The sequence below is a fragment of the Pseudophryne corroboree genome, unplaced genomic scaffold (genome assembly GCF_028390025.1).
Source record: "Pseudophryne corroboree isolate aPseCor3 unplaced genomic scaffold, aPseCor3.hap2 scaffold_1208, whole genome shotgun sequence".
Lineage (NCBI taxonomy): Eukaryota > Metazoa > Chordata > Amphibia > Anura > Myobatrachidae > Pseudophryne > Pseudophryne corroboree.
This window is the reverse complement of record NW_026967833.1, coordinates 131,463-140,000: the sequence shown is the minus strand read 5'-3', so window position 1 is coordinate 140,000 and position 8,538 is coordinate 131,463. Positions and strand designations below refer to the sequence as shown.

General features: G+C 42.3%; 15 non-coding genes and 2 pseudogenes across 15 annotated transcripts; all 17 read right to left on the bottom strand.

Moving 5' to 3' along the window:
• Window positions 1–78: 78 nt before the first annotated feature.
• LOC134991671 (5S ribosomal RNA) lies at window positions 79–197 on the bottom strand. Its single transcript, XR_010195914.1, has one exon. It is a non-coding gene; the product is annotated as a 5S ribosomal RNA (ribosomal RNA).
• A 107-nt stretch (window positions 198–304) lies between these two features.
• LOC134991261 (5S ribosomal RNA) lies at window positions 305–424 on the bottom strand (annotated as a pseudogene).
• A 107-nt stretch (window positions 425–531) lies between these two features.
• Window positions 532–650, bottom strand: LOC134991802 (5S ribosomal RNA). The gene has a single exon (XR_010196042.1). It is a non-coding gene; the product is annotated as a 5S ribosomal RNA (ribosomal RNA).
• A 107-nt stretch (window positions 651–757) lies between these two features.
• LOC134991555 (5S ribosomal RNA) lies at window positions 758–876 on the bottom strand. Its single transcript, XR_010195800.1, has one exon. It is a non-coding gene; the product is annotated as a 5S ribosomal RNA (ribosomal RNA).
• Window positions 877–983: 107 nt separating this feature from the next.
• LOC134991804 (5S ribosomal RNA) lies at window positions 984–1,102 on the bottom strand. The gene has a single exon (XR_010196044.1). It is a non-coding gene; the product is annotated as a 5S ribosomal RNA (ribosomal RNA).
• A 107-nt stretch (window positions 1,103–1,209) lies between these two features.
• On the bottom strand, window positions 1,210–1,328 carry LOC134991749 (5S ribosomal RNA). The gene has a single exon (XR_010195991.1). It is a non-coding gene; the product is annotated as a 5S ribosomal RNA (ribosomal RNA).
• Window positions 1,329–6,066: 4,738 nt separating this feature from the next.
• Window positions 6,067–6,185, bottom strand: LOC134991377 (5S ribosomal RNA). The gene has a single exon (XR_010195631.1). It is a non-coding gene; the product is annotated as a 5S ribosomal RNA (ribosomal RNA).
• Window positions 6,186–6,293: 108 nt separating this feature from the next.
• Window positions 6,294–6,412, bottom strand: LOC134991637 (5S ribosomal RNA). The gene has a single exon (XR_010195880.1). It is a non-coding gene; the product is annotated as a 5S ribosomal RNA (ribosomal RNA).
• A 107-nt stretch (window positions 6,413–6,519) lies between these two features.
• Window positions 6,520–6,638, bottom strand: LOC134991841 (5S ribosomal RNA). Its single transcript, XR_010196080.1, has one exon. It is a non-coding gene; the product is annotated as a 5S ribosomal RNA (ribosomal RNA).
• Window positions 6,639–6,745: 107 nt separating this feature from the next.
• LOC134991829 (5S ribosomal RNA) lies at window positions 6,746–6,864 on the bottom strand. The gene has a single exon (XR_010196069.1). It is a non-coding gene; the product is annotated as a 5S ribosomal RNA (ribosomal RNA).
• Window positions 6,865–6,971: 107 nt separating this feature from the next.
• Window positions 6,972–7,090, bottom strand: LOC134991206 (5S ribosomal RNA; annotated as a pseudogene).
• A 107-nt stretch (window positions 7,091–7,197) lies between these two features.
• On the bottom strand, window positions 7,198–7,316 carry LOC134991364 (5S ribosomal RNA). Its single transcript, XR_010195629.1, has one exon. It is a non-coding gene; the product is annotated as a 5S ribosomal RNA (ribosomal RNA).
• Window positions 7,317–7,423: 107 nt separating this feature from the next.
• LOC134991352 (5S ribosomal RNA) lies at window positions 7,424–7,542 on the bottom strand. Its single transcript, XR_010195628.1, has one exon. It is a non-coding gene; the product is annotated as a 5S ribosomal RNA (ribosomal RNA).
• Window positions 7,543–7,650: 108 nt separating this feature from the next.
• On the bottom strand, window positions 7,651–7,769 carry LOC134991702 (5S ribosomal RNA). Its single transcript, XR_010195945.1, has one exon. It is a non-coding gene; the product is annotated as a 5S ribosomal RNA (ribosomal RNA).
• Window positions 7,770–7,876: 107 nt separating this feature from the next.
• Window positions 7,877–7,995, bottom strand: LOC134991511 (5S ribosomal RNA). Its single transcript, XR_010195756.1, has one exon. It is a non-coding gene; the product is annotated as a 5S ribosomal RNA (ribosomal RNA).
• A 107-nt stretch (window positions 7,996–8,102) lies between these two features.
• On the bottom strand, window positions 8,103–8,221 carry LOC134991522 (5S ribosomal RNA). Its single transcript, XR_010195767.1, has one exon. It is a non-coding gene; the product is annotated as a 5S ribosomal RNA (ribosomal RNA).
• Window positions 8,222–8,328: 107 nt separating this feature from the next.
• On the bottom strand, window positions 8,329–8,447 carry LOC134991786 (5S ribosomal RNA). Its single transcript, XR_010196027.1, has one exon. It is a non-coding gene; the product is annotated as a 5S ribosomal RNA (ribosomal RNA).
• Window positions 8,448–8,538: the final 91 nt, after the last annotated feature.

The following is an 8,538-nucleotide window of genomic DNA, read 5'->3' as shown; positions in this document are numbered from 1 at the left end:
TACTTCTAACTACTGGTTCATAAATGAATACGTTTGAAAATGGAATGCATCAACAGAACGGTGTTGGCAGTATAAAAATATCTACAGCACCTTGTATTCCCAGGTGGTCTCCCATCCAAGTACTAACCAGGCCCAACACTGCTTAGCTTCCAAGATCAGATGAGATTGGGCGTATCCAGTGTGGTGCAGCTGTAGATGAGCTTTGTGGTTTCTGTTAGAACTTTTCTACTTCTAACTACTGGTTCATAAATGAATACGTTTGAAAATGGAATGCATCAACAGAACGGTGTTGGCAGTATAAAAATATCTACACCACCTATGTATTCCCAGGTGGTCTCCCATCCAAGTACTAACCAGGCCCAACACTGCTTAGCTTCCAAGATCAGATGAGATTGGGCATATCCAGTGTGGTGTGGCTGTAGAAGAGCTTTATGGTTTCGGTTAGTACTTTTCTACTTCTAACTACTGGTTCATAAATGAATACGTTTGAAAATGGAATGCATCAACAGAACGGTGTTGGTAGTATAAAAATATCTACAGCACCTTGTATTCCCAGGTGGTCTCCCATCCAAGTACTAACCAGGCCCAACACTGCTTAGCTTCCAAGATCAGATGAGATTCGGCGTATCCAGTGTGGTGTTGCTGTAGATGAACTTTCTGGTTTCTGTTAGAACTTTTCTACTTCTAACAACTAGTTCATAAATGAATACGTTTTAAAATGGAATGCATCAACAGAACGGTGTTGGCAGTATAAAAATATCTACAGCACCTCGTATTCCCAGGTGGTCTCCCATCCAAGAACTAACCAGGCCCAACACTGCTTAGCTTCCAAGATCAGATGAGATTGGGCGTATCCAGTGTGGTGTGGCTGTAGATGAGCTTTGTGGTTTCTGTTAGAACTTTTCTACTTCTAACTACTGGTTCATAAATGAATACGTTTGAAAATGGAATGCATCAACAGAACGGTGTTGGTTGTATAAAAATATCTACATCTCCTTGTATTCCCAGGTGGTCTCCCATCCAAGTACTAACCAGGCCCAACACTGCTTAGCTTCCAAGATCAGATGAGATTGGGCGTATCCAGTGTGGTGTGGCTGTAGATGAGCTTTGTGGTTTCTGTTAGAACTTTTCTACTTCTAACTACTGGTTCATAAATGAATACGTTTGAAAATGGAATGCATCAACAGAACGGTGTTGGCAGTATAAAAATATCTACAGCACCTTGTATTCCCAGGTGGTCTCCCATCCAAGTACTAACCAGGCCCAACACTGCTTAGCTTCCAAGATCAGACGAGATTGGGCGTATCCAGTGTCGTTTGGCTGTAGATGAACTTTGTGGTTTCTGTTAGAACTTTTCTACTTCTAACTACTGGTTCATAAATGAATACGTTTTAAAATGGAATGCATCAACAGAACGGTGTTGGCAGTATAAAATTATCTACAGCACCTTGTATTCCCAGGTGGTCTCCCATCCAAGTACTAACCAGGCCCAACACTGCTTAGTAACATAGTAACATAGTATCTGAGGTTGAAAAAAGACAATTGTCCATCGAGTTCAACCTATTTGTGGTGTCCTCTGCATGATGATTTGACTAAATAGTAACTATAATGCATGACTATGCACCATACCCCTGGATATCCTTATCCAATAGGAATTTATCTAACCCATTCTTAAAGGTGTTGACAGATTCCGCCATTACAACTCCCTCGGGCAGGGAATTCCAAACACGTATTGTCCTTACCGTGAAAAAGCCTTTACGCCGTATTGTGCGGAATCTCCTCTCATCTAACCTGAGCGAGTGTCCACGAGTCCTCTGTGTTGATCTAACCAAAAACAGGTCCCGTGCAGGCTCTGAGTATTGTCCCCTTATATATTTGTAGATGTTGATCATATCCCCTCTTAGTCTCCGCTTTTCCAATGTAAACATGCCTAGTCTTTCAAGCCTTTCCTTGTATTCCATCGTCTCCATGCCCTTAATTAGTTTGGTCGCCCTCCTTTGTACCTTTTCAAGCTCCAGGATATCCTTTTTGTAGTACGGTGCCCAGAACTGTACACAGTATTCAAGGTGTGGCCTCACTAGTGATTTATATAATGGGAGTATAATACTCTCGTCCCTAGCATCAATACCCCGTTTTATGCATGCTAATATCTTATTAGCCTTCTTTGCTGCAGTCCTACTTTGGGTACTACTGCTTAGCTTGCTATCTATGAGGACACCTAAGTCCTTTTCCAGTACAGAATCCCCTAGTTTTACCCCATTTAGTAGGTAGGTGTAATTTTTGTTCTTGTTACCACAGTGCATTACCTTACACTTGTCTGTGTTGAAGCGCATTCTCCATTTGGCTGCCCATGCTTCTAATTTAACTAAGTCGTTCTGAAGAGACTCGGCATCCTCCTCTGTATTTATAGCCTTACACAATTTGGTATCATCTGCAAAAATTGACACCATGCTCACTAGACCTTCTGTTAGGTCGTTAATGAAAATATTGAACAATAGCGGTCCTAATACTGAGCCTTGCGGCACACCACTTAGCACTTCAGTCCAAGTTGAAAAATATCCATTAACCACAACGCGCTGCTTCCTATTATCTAACCAGTTTTTGACCCAAGTGCATATTGTGCTTCCTAGCCCTGATTCTTGTAGCTTGTATATAAGTCTCATGTGTGGTACAGTATCAAACGCTTTGGCAAAGTCTAAAAAGATTACATCCACGTCTTTACCCTGATCTAGGTTTGCGCTTACTGTTTCATAAAAGCCAAGTAAGTTGGTTTGACAGGATCTGTCCTTCATAAACCCATGTTGATTCCTTTTAATGACCTTATTGGTTTCAAGGAACTTCTGAATACTATCTCTTAGAATACCTTCCAATACTTTCCCCACTATAGATGTAAGACTAACTGGTCTATAATTACCTGGTTCAGCTTTACTTCCCTTTTTGAATATAGGCACTACTTCCGCTATACGCCAGTCTTTGGGAACCATACCTGATATAACTGAATCCTCAAAGATCAGAGATAGCGGTTTAGCCAGTTCAGAGTGAAGCTCCATTAGAACCCTTGGATGAATACCATCGGGCCCTGGTGATTTATTAATCTTTAAATGTTTTAATCGGTGACAGACTACTTCCTCGCTTAAATAAGTACCTATCAGTGTGATATTGTCCTTATTGAGATTGTGTGTCAGTCCCTGTATTGGGTCCTCTCTAGTGAATACTGTTGAAAAAAACTCATTTAGTGTGTTCGCTATGTCATTATCATTTTTGCTTAAGACTCCCAACGTGTCCTTCAAAGGGCCTATACTCTCCTTTTTTAATCTCTTGCTATTGATGTATTTAAAGATTTTTTTGGGATTTGCTTTGCTTTCCTTTGCTACTAGTTTTTCAGTTTCTACTTTAGCCGCTCTTATTTCCTTTTTGCAATTTTTGTTACATTCCTTATAGTGCTGAAATGACTCTGCTTCCCCGTCAGATTTGTATTTTTTAAATGCTCGCCTTTTCTTGCCCATAAGTTCCTTAATCTTTTTGTTAAGCCACATCGGTTTATGATTTTTATTCCCTTTTTTGCTACTCATAGGAATATATTTGAGTGTATTTTTAGCTAGCAGGAATTTTAGTACCTCCCATTTCTCCGTAGTATTTTTTCCTAAAAACAAACCTTCCCATTCAATATCCCTGAAAAATACCCTCATCATTTCAAAATTTGCTTTGCTAAAATTTAAAGTCCTAGTTGAGCCAGTATAGGGCTGTTTGTAGAAACTGATATTGAATGTGACCATATTATGGTCGCTGTTTCCTATGGGTTCCCCTACTATAATACCCGATACCAAATCCTGATTGTTTGTTAATACCAGGTCTAAGATTGCATTGTACCTAGTTGGTTCCTCAATTAGTTGGACTAGGTAGTTATCATTTAGTGTATTTAAAAACATACTGCCCCTAGCAGTATCACATGAATCGTTTTTCCAGTTTATCTCTGGATAGTTAAAATCTCCCATCACTACTATGTCTCCTACTCCTGCTGCTTTTTCAATTTGCTTTAGTAACAATTCATCATCAGATGCGTTGATACCAGGCGGCCTATAGCATACACCCAATACTAACTTTTTTGTTCCTTTTTCCCCGCATGCAATTTCTACCCATAGTGTCTCAACAGTGTCTACAGTACCCTCCTGAGTATCTTCCCATATATTAGGTTTTAAAAACGGCTTTACGTACAGACACACCCCTCCACCCTTTTTATTTAGTCTGTCTCTCCTAAACAGTGTATAGCCCTCTAGATTGACTGTCCAGTCATGAGATTCATCCCACCAAGTTTCAGTAATGCCTATAATATCATACTGTTTGCTTGCTGCAAGTATTTCTAGTTCACCCTTTTTACCAGTAATGCTTCTGGCGTTTACATACATACAACTAAGATAAGTATTTTCCCTTGCATTAGGGACATCATTCACCTTATGTGGCAAGGATGACCTGTAATCGTCATTGGTTAGTGCTTTGGTAAAATCCCTTTTAGTACCCATGTTAATAACCTTACTGCCTGCTCTTACCCTCCCCCCAACTTCTCTCCCATTTTGTTTACTACCGCCATCCCCACTATTCTCACTGCATGACCCGTAGTTTTTAGCTAAACCCTCCCCCCAGGCTCCTAGTTTAAAATCTCCTCCAACCTTCTAACCATCCTTCCCCCCAGCACCGCTGCCCCCTCCTCAGTCAGGTGCAATCCGTCACGACAAAAGAGATGGCGTCTGACTGAGAAGTCCGCCCAGTGTTCCAGGAACACAAACCCCTCTTTCCTGCACCAATCCCTAAGCCACACATTTACCTCCCTAATCTCCCTCTGCCTCCCTGGACTAGCGCGTGGCACGGGTAATAATTCCGAGAATATTACCTTAGATGTCCTTGCCTTCAGTTTCTTTCCTAAGTCCCTATAATCTTTCTTAAGGACATCCCACCTTCCGCTAACTTTGTCATTGGTGCCAACGTGCACCAAGACCGCCGGGTCTTTGCCAGCCCCTCCCAACAATCTATCTACCCGGTCCGCGATGTGCCGTACCCGAGCACCCGGGAGACAATAGACTGTACGGCGATCACGGTCCCGGTAGCAGATTGCCCTATCTGCCTTCCTGATGATAGAATCCCCTACCACCACCATTTGACTAGGTACCTCTCTATCTTTTATCCCAACAGCGCCAGAGGAACCGCACCTCTGGATGCTAGAGGGAGCAGTCTCCTCCGGCACCGTCATTTCTTCGCTATCATCCTCCGATTCCTCGTCCAATCGGGCAAATTTGTTCGGGTTTGATAGTTCGGAGATGTCGTGCCTCCCCCTCTTATTCTTCCTTCTAACTGTGACCCAACTGGCTACCTGATCATCATCCTCTTCTACCAGTGACCCCTCCCGCAACTCCTCCACCGTTCTGTCTAAACTACGCTCGAGATTGTGAATCTCCCTCAGTCGCGTAACCGTTTGCTCTAGATCAGATACCTGGGCTTCCAGGGCAACAGTTCGCACACACCTCGTGCAGATGTATTCACACTGGGCCGGTAGCTCCAGGTGTGCATACATCTTGCACGACATGCACTGAGTGAGGTCCTCAATCACAGCCCCTCCCATATTGTTTGCAAGGTCTAACTCCCTGTTACACTCAAAGAAAAAGCAGCAAAAATAAAAAATAGAAGACAAGCAATATCTCTTATACAATAATTAAGCTGGCTTATACTTATCTATCTTTGTGCGGTTCTTGGTCCTTCACTTTTATGCAGCCGTAGTGCTCTCACCTGCGGCACCTATACTCCACTTAGCAGTTGCAGTTGTACCAGCTCACTGCTCCTCCTTTTCACTCGGCTTCCAGCTCCTGTTAGAAATCCCAGCAGCACTTTGAAGAGACCAGCGCCACAGAGCTTCCAGCTTCCAAGATCAGATGAGATTGGGCGTATCCAGTGTGGTGTGGCTGTAGATGAACTTTATGGTTTCTGTTAGAACTTTTCTACTTCTAACTACTGGTTCATAAATGAATACGTTTGAAAATGGAATGCATCAACAGAACGGTGTTGGCAGTATAAAAATATCTACAGCACCTTGTATTCCCAGGTGGTCTCCCATCCAAGTACTAACCAGGCCCAACACTGCTTAGCTTCCAAGATCAGATGAGATTGGGCGTATCCAGTGTGGTGTGGCTGTAGATGAGCTTTGTGGTTTCTGTTAGAACTTTTCTACTTCTAACTACTGGTTCATAAATGAATACGTTTGAAAATGGAATGCATCAACAGAACGGTGTTGGCAGTATAAAAAATATCTACAGCACCTTGTATTCCCAGGTGGTCTCCCATCCAAGTACTAACCAGGCCCAACACTGCTTAGCTTCCAAGATCAGATGAGATTGGGCGTATCCAGTATGGTGTTGCTGTAGATGAACTCTCTGGTTTCTGTTAGAACTTTTCTACTTCTAACTACTGGTTCATAAATGAATATGTTTGAAAATGGTATGCATCAACAGAACGGTGTTGGCAGTATAAAAATATCTACAGCACCTTGTATTCCCAGGTGGCCTCCAATCCAAGTACTAACCAGGCCCAACACTGCTTAGCTTCCAAGATCAGATGAGATTGGGCGTATCCAGTGTGGTGTGGCTGTAGATGAGCTTTGTGGTTTCTGTTAGAACTTTTCTACTTCTAACTACTGGTTCATAAATGAATACGTTTGAAAATGGAATGCATCAACAGAACGGTGTTGGCAGTATAAAAATATCTACAGCACTTTGTATTCCCAGGTGGTCTCCCATCCAAGTACTAACCAGGCCCAACACTGCTTAGCTTCCAAAATCAGATGAGATTGGGCGTATCCAGTGTGGTGTGGCTGTAGATGAGCTTTGTTGTTTCTGTTAGAACTTTTCTACTTCTAACTACTGGTTCATAAATGAATATGTTTGAAAATGGTATGCATCAACAGAACGGTGTTGGCAGTATAAAAATATCTACAGCACCTTGTATTCCCAGGTGGCCTCCCATCCAAGTACTAACCAGGCCCAACACTGCTTAGCTTCCAAGATCAGATGAGATTGGGCGTATCCAGTGTTGTGTGGCTGTAAATGAGCTTTGTGGTTTCTGTTAGAACTTTTCTACTTCTAACTACTGGTTCATAAATGAATACGTTTAAAAATGGAATGCATCAACAGAACGGTGTTGGCAGTATAAAAATATCTACAGCACCTTGTATTCCCAGGTGGTCTCCCATCCAAGTACTAACCAGGCCCAACACTGCTTAGCTTCCAAGATCAGATGAGATTGGGCGTATCCAGTGTGGTGTGGCTGTAGATGAGCTTTGTTGTTTCTGTTAGAACTTTTCTACTTCTAACTACTGGTTCATAAATGAATACGTTTGAAAATGGAATGCATCAACAGAACGGTGTTGGCAGTATAAAAATATCTACAGCACCTTGTATTCCCAGGTGGTCTCCCATCCAAGTACTAACCAGGCCCAACACTGCTTAGCTTCCAAGATCAGATGAGATTGGGCGTATCCAGTGTGGTGTGGCTGTAGATGAGCTTTGTGGTTTCTGTTAGAACTTTTCTACTTCTAACTACTGGTTCATAAATGAATACTTTTGAAAATGGAATGCATCAACAGAACGGTGTTGGCAGTATAAAAAATATCTACAGCACCTTGTATTCCCAGGTGGTCTCCCATCCAAGTACTAACCAGGCCAAACACTGCTTAGCTTCCAAGATCAGATGAGATTGGGCGTATCCAGTGTGGTGTGGCTGTAGATGAGCTTTGTGGTTTCTGTTAGAACTTTTCTACTTCTAACTACTGGTTCATAAATGAATACGTTTGAAAATGGAATGCATCAACAGAACGGTGTTGGCAGTATAAACATATCTACAGCACCTTGTATTCCCAGGTGGTCTCCCATCCAAGTACTAACCAGGCCCAACACTGCTTAGCTTCCAAGATCAGATGAGATTGGGCGTATCCAGTGTGGTGTTGCTGTAGATGAACTTTCTGGTTTCTGTTAGAACTTTTCTACTTCTAACTACTGGTTCATAAATGAATATGTTTGAAAATGGTATGCATCAACAGAACGGTGTTGGCAGTATAAAAATATCTACAGCACCTTGTATTCCCAGGTGGCCTCCCATCCAAGTACTAACCAGGCCCAACACTGCTTAGCTTCCAAGATCAGATGAGATTGGGCGTATCCAGTGTGGTGTGGCTGTAGATGAGCTTTGTGGTTTCTGTTAGAACTTTTCTACTTCTAACTACTGGTTCATAAATGAATACGTTTGAAAATGGAATGCATCAACAGAACGGTGTTGGCAGTATAAAAATATCTACAGCACCTTGTATTCCCAGGTGGTCTCCCATCCAAGTTCTAACCAGGCCCAACACTGCTTAGCTTCCAAGATCAGATGAGATTGGGCGTATCCAGTGTGGTGTGGCTGTAGATGAGCTTTGTGGTTTCTGTTAGAACTTTTCTACTTCTAACTACTGGTTCATAAATGAATACGTTTGAAAATGAAATGCATCAACAGAACGGT